General features: G+C 45.7%; 1 protein-coding gene across 1 annotated transcript in view; it reads right to left on the bottom strand.

The window, feature by feature from the left end:
• Positions 1-5,088, bottom strand: part of snap25a (synaptosome associated protein 25a) — a 31,535-nt gene extending 26,447 nt beyond the window's left edge. Inside the window, exon 1 of the mRNA XM_030109557.1 lies at positions 4,913-5,088. The gene's annotated coding sequence lies outside the window, so the exon portion shown is untranslated. The remainder of the gene's footprint in view (positions 1-4,912) is intronic.
• Between the last annotated feature and the right edge of the window lie 912 nt (positions 5,089-6,000).

A 6,000-nucleotide genomic window follows, 5' to 3' on the forward strand; every position in this document is an offset into this window, starting at 1 on the left:
CCGTCCGCACACCTGGACACACACTGCCGTCCGTGTGACGCTCAGCCTGAAGCCTGAGTCACGTCAGACTGCGCTCCAGCGACGCGTGGATAAGATGTACACAAACGCTGTTATTCAGAGAAATGGAGGCTTACAAATACGATACAATGCAGCTAATGGAGCGGTGAAAATGATATGTCAATGTGAGACTGAAAGCTCACACACACTGTGTGTGTGAAATATCTGTTCACTGTAGTGAAATCTGACCCTCAAAGTGCACATGTATGTGTGGAAATATGAAACTGATGTGGGCCAGTGATGATTTTATTTGGGTGTTTCTGTTTACCTGACTGACTTAGCTTCATTTCAAAGGATAATACGAAGAAATAAAGTCACCGATTAGCTCCATCCGCTCGTTTTCAAGCAAACCGGTCTATAATCTGGAGAAATGTTTGTCCATCCGTCCATTCATCTATTCTTCGTCGATCCATCTGTTTTAATGAGCGATATACTACTATAATTTAGTTTTTTCATAAAAGAGAGAAAAGTCACGGTTACTGTTTTGACTGATCATGTGATTATATGTATCGTTTAAAGTTTACTTATAGCATGACTTTAGCATAGCTTACATATATTCATATGTTTTATGTTTGATGCCAAAGAGTTTTAAATTGAATTGTCACTGCTGTTATATACAAAATACTTTTATAATAAAGCTTTTATTTTAATGAATATGCTTGAAAATAGTCCAAGTGCATGAACCAAATGTTGCATCTCCTTTTTCAGTGCAGTGGTTCCCAACTTGGGGTATGGGACCCTTTTGGAGGGACACCGGAAATCACAGGTGTGGTCCAAGGAGCTTGTCTGCTCAGAATCTGGAGCAGACCAGCATTTATACTGCATTTACGGTATACACTGCTGAGTAGATGTGTCCACTTGTCAGAAAAGTTTTGGTTTAGTGGTTTTATTCATCATTGGTAAACAAAGAAAAAAAAAAACAGAACCAAATGATCCTGATGTGTTTTTAAGTGATCATCTCAGCTCTCATCTGTCATTTGAAATCATTCTGGTTTCTTTTTCCATCCCCCCACTTCAAATTGTTCTAAGCATTTTCATTTTCTCTCCCTGAGTTACTTTCATGGATGAGAAGAGTCTGGTGGACAGACGTTGACAGCACCTGCCAGCACACATCACCTTCTCACTGCAGTTTGCTTTTAACTGTGAAATCCTCCACTCCTTTGATTACTATTATTATTATTATTATCATTCAGGCTTCAAAAAGGGAAAAGATCACTTGGGAGCTAAGATGAACTTTCTGTGAGGAGATGAATGGAACTAAATTTAGAGAAGCTGGTTTTAGCACCGAAGAGAGATTTTACAAGTATGTCACATCTATGAACCATGCTAGCTGACTATATGCTGCTTGTCGGCTGCTGCAGGAGGAGAAAATGCTCTGAAGATGCTGTAAAGTGTCCCAGAGAGGAAATAAAGTCAGAAGTGATGCTTCACCAGGAGGAGAAAACGATCCGCCGCCTCGTCTCTGAAGGCCGCAGCCTGCAGCGGTGGCCATTTTGTTCCTCTGTTTTTGTTTACATGCGGAGCGTCTTTGAGAAAGTGAGAGGTGGTCCCGCGGGGGCTGAGTGGACACAAAAAACTCTCAACGCGGTCTCTGAACCCGACCTGCCATTCACCCCGCTGCCGAGCTGTTTACGCTCACGTCGCTGACACATTCGGAGAAAAACAACACTTTCTTTTAACTTCACCCTGAATCAGAACGCATGAAATGTGTCTGAAATCATCTCCATGGCACCGGATTGGGTCTGGTTTTGTTCAAACAGACAAACATGGAAAAACATGGAGCTCTCCTGTCTGTTGCTAATGCTAACAGCCTGTTTGGATAACCCACACAGAAAAGCGCATCCTGTCTACAGGTAATAAAAATCAAACCCTCAGCACTCATGAGGTTTAATTTCAGTGTAAAACCGCCGTGTGTTCATCATCCTGCACTCTTTTCTTTACCTTCCGGCTCTGGTGCGAGCTAAACAAACAAGCTAGAAGGTGCGAGCTGCTTGATTAGCAAGCTGCTTCCAACTTCTGTTTGCTTTGTCTTTACAGTAAACCACAAGCTGGTGGCTGCTGAACTTTGCCTTGCTGTACTATTTACTCATCTCTCATCAAGAAAGCTCAGGGCGAGTTCATGACCTACAATTGTCAATGAAATGAAGACTTTTTTTGTAACAAATGCAGTTTCAAATCTTTAACCTCTGTGAAATATAGCCTACTGTATCTAATGTGTGGTAATTAGCACTGAAGTCATCATAATGCAAACATCGTGGGAGGAAATCCTGGTCAGACGAGCCTTCCTATGACCTATAACCCAGAATATGGGTCACCATTCACGAAAAAAACAGAGAGAAAGGCACATCTGACCACCGCGGGGAATCTTTGGCACATCTCAGAGCTGCTAATGCGACAGAGTCTCTGCTGAATCGATGAGGGGGATTTTGTCATGCAGCTAAAAAAACCTGAGCCGCGCTGCGAAACAACCGCAGTCGGCTTTCAGCACACACACACTTCACTGAAGGGGATGCAGGCCGTCATCTGGTTTCTGGTTCAAGGGGACTTGAAAACAAGCCCTTGATGCCCTTTCTCCATTCTCTCCCCCCTGTGGATTTACAAACTGAACAGATTTGGAGCTTGATCGTCATCTGTTGAGTAGTAAAAAGCATGTTCTTCACCCAATGTCATCGTGTGTAAAAAGCAAAACACTGTCATGCTACAGCGAAAGAGGAGTCGGTGCACGTCACGTGAGAGTGCTGTCTGGAACAAACGAGCTTCCAGACACGGGAAATCAAACAGTACCTGCACCAAAACAACGCAATGCGCAGCTGGCTGGTTCTGTCGGCATCAATCAGCCGGGCTGCGTTCCGGCGGCGTTTCGTGCACATGTGAAGCGGGACAGATACGACACGAGCAGGCGTGAGACGAACAATGGCCAGGGTGTTTCCAAGAAACAATCAGCGAGTGGTGATGGTGTAGTGAGTCACCATTTATCCACACGGCAGCCCCTCGACAATGTATGCAGTATAGGCCCGACATCCCCTCCCTCCACCAGCACCAGCACCACCACCTCCCCCTCCCTGCTTCTGTCTCTCTCCCTCTCTGCAGTCTAAACAGAGCACGCTGCATGCAACATGATATGGTATAGCAGTGACTGGCATCAGAGGGGCTTTTTTTTAAATACTGTGGGCAATAATCTCCCTCTGTCATGAATCCACAGCCCGCCGCATCCAAAGTCCCGCTGCATATTTGTTTGTGTCGCCATAAAAATCTCAATCCCTGAAGGACTCGTGTGTCCTTTAGTCGCTGCTTCAGTGCCCGTGGCAAGGCGTCCGGCTGATGTGCCAACCGCTCGGTCAAAACCTCAAGAGACAGCTGCTGCCAGTCAGCGACGCCCACGCAGCCATGTGGTAATGTGATCTAATTCCAGGTGCGCCAGAGATCAACAGCAACACGGCTAATCTGTCGCATCATCGAACCCGAAGACCTGCATGAGCGGGGGGTCAGGTACACCTCTCACTCATTGTGCACTGTGCAAGGCAGCATCCGTGCACCTTAAAACGAAACATTCAACACACGACGTCTGTGATCAAGTACTGCGAAATAGACCAGGTCTGCCTCCAGAATTTGGAAAAAAAAAATCACACACGCAGGGAGAGGCTCGGATTCGTTTTGACACACAGCCAGAAAACGCCACATGTGCACGCAACGTCACAAACTTTTATCTGTGGATAAATGTATGTCAGAACCGGGAGACCGATGTGGGACCACGTTCGTGAGGGGATCAGCATGGGGAGGGGGGCAGAGGTGGTTTTGAATGGAGATGGATGGATGGATGCTGAGTGGGGGTGGTGGAGGGGGGGGATGGGGTGTCATAGTGCGGGTATCACCATGGTCCTCCCCGACACCCCCCTACCCCACCCCTCCCCCCTCCCAATCACCCACCCCCACATTTCTTCTTCCTCAACATTAAACATCAGCAGGATATTTCTGCGCTCACGGATTCAGAATTAGGATACACATTGACTGCGTTAAAAAGAAGAAGAAAAAAAAAATCACTATATAAAAATCAAGGAGCGTCGCATTCACGCCCCCCCCCCCCCTTCCCCTTCCTCCTCCCTCCTGTTTATATCGGCCACCCTCCCGCCGACATCTACCATGGCGCAGTTTACAACATGACACTCTCTCAGATCTAGAAAAACATCACCAGCCGACTGCTCTGCTCGGGTTTTCAGGGACGTGGCGCTGCTGATGTTGTTTATGTTATTTTGCGCCTTTTCTTTCCCCTTTTTTTTTTTTTTTTGAGTGCACCACATTGATTCACGCTTCCTCATCTCGCTGCGACATCAGCCGCGTCTACCTCGCTTGCTGTCGGGTTTGAGATGGAAGTGAGACTGATTTTTTTTTTTTTTTTTTTTAATCAAGGAAAAAAAGCGGGGGATGAAAAGAGGCAGAAGCCCCGGCGCAGAGGCACGCTCCTCCGCCGTCCCCGGTGCGCGCTGCGCCTGCGTGCTTTTCCCCCCGCGGCGCTGTCCGAGGTGCTGAAACACGCCGAAAACGCCCACAAGTGAATATTACGCATTATAGCGCACCGCATCTATCCTCGGCTGCTCACTGCGCTTTCCACATTCAGTCCCCCCGTCCTGTTTCCTTCCTTCTAACATCACCACAAACCTTTCTCCCCCACGACGACAAAACACAGCTTTTGATTTTTAATCTTTTCTAGTGTGAAAGATCAACATCCTGCCGTTCGCTCTCAAACATCCGCCGCTCCAAACGCAAAAGAGAGAAAAAATAGAGAAAGATAGAGGAGAATAAAGATGTAATAATAATAAAAAAAAGAGAGGTAGACAGAAAGGATGTGCAGTCCTACCTGCGCCTGGTGTCGGTGCCCCGCAGTCAGTATTGGAGGAAATATCTGCGTATACCAGCAGCTGAGCGAAACCCGCCTCTCTCTGTACAAGACTGGGATGCTGCAAAGGCACTGCGCGTCGGCTGCTTCCTCCTCACTTCTTCTTCAATGGGGGCAAAGCAGCGCTCCTCAAAGATGGCGGACACTTTTGACGTCAGCAGCGGCTTTTAATAGATATCTGTCAGCGAGAAACGAGAGAGAGAGAGAGAGAGAGAGAGAGAGAGAGAGAGAGAGAGAGAGAGATCAAAAAGTCTTTGTTATAATGGGCAGCTGCGCAGATAGCCGCTCCTCATCTGAAATGTTTTTTTTCACATGTTTTCGGTTTCACATCCCCACATGGCTGCTAGATATAGATCCAACAGATGTGAATCACGCATCATTCAAGACCCCTGCTTTATGTAACGTTATCATCACATGACAACGCAACTTTTTCTCTGGCCCAGTGCAGCTTTCAGCTTTTTGTTTGCAGCGTCATTCAGGTGCAGATCCAGAGAATCGTTTTACTTTTAGCAGCTGGAGGCCCGACACTGTTTATTCTTTCTCTGTAGAGGTTTATAACGAATTCCCATTCCTTTAAATACGTTTAAATACAATGTTTTTGGGTTGTTGTACACAATGCAGGAATGTTGTGGGTTTAAATCCAGGCCATATTGAGTGGTGTCTGCACGATCTCCACGTGCGTGTGAGGCTAATTGATAAAATGGATTGCCAATATGAATTGCCCACATGTTTGGGTGTGTTACTGTTTATCTGAAGTTGAAAAAGAACATGAATAGATGGATGACAAAATAAAATATGTACTTGGTATGCAATTCTAACAGCATATATGTATGGTAACATTCTTGTAAGTATTAATTAATCTACCCCAGGATAGCCTTGCAAACGATCCTACAACCAAAGTATGACCTTCTGTTTTTATTTCTGAATCAATATAAATACATGTTAAATTAGCCCAGAGAGAAAAGGACAGTTAAAATGGTTTTACTTTGGATTGCTTTGTGGTGTTGTTTGCACACAATCAATGAATCATATTTGTATCAAAGTTGAAA

This window comes from Salarias fasciatus, chromosome 15 (assembly GCF_902148845.1).
Source record: "Salarias fasciatus chromosome 15, fSalaFa1.1, whole genome shotgun sequence".
NCBI classification, from domain to species: Eukaryota; Metazoa; Chordata; class Actinopteri; order Blenniiformes; family Blenniidae; genus Salarias; species Salarias fasciatus.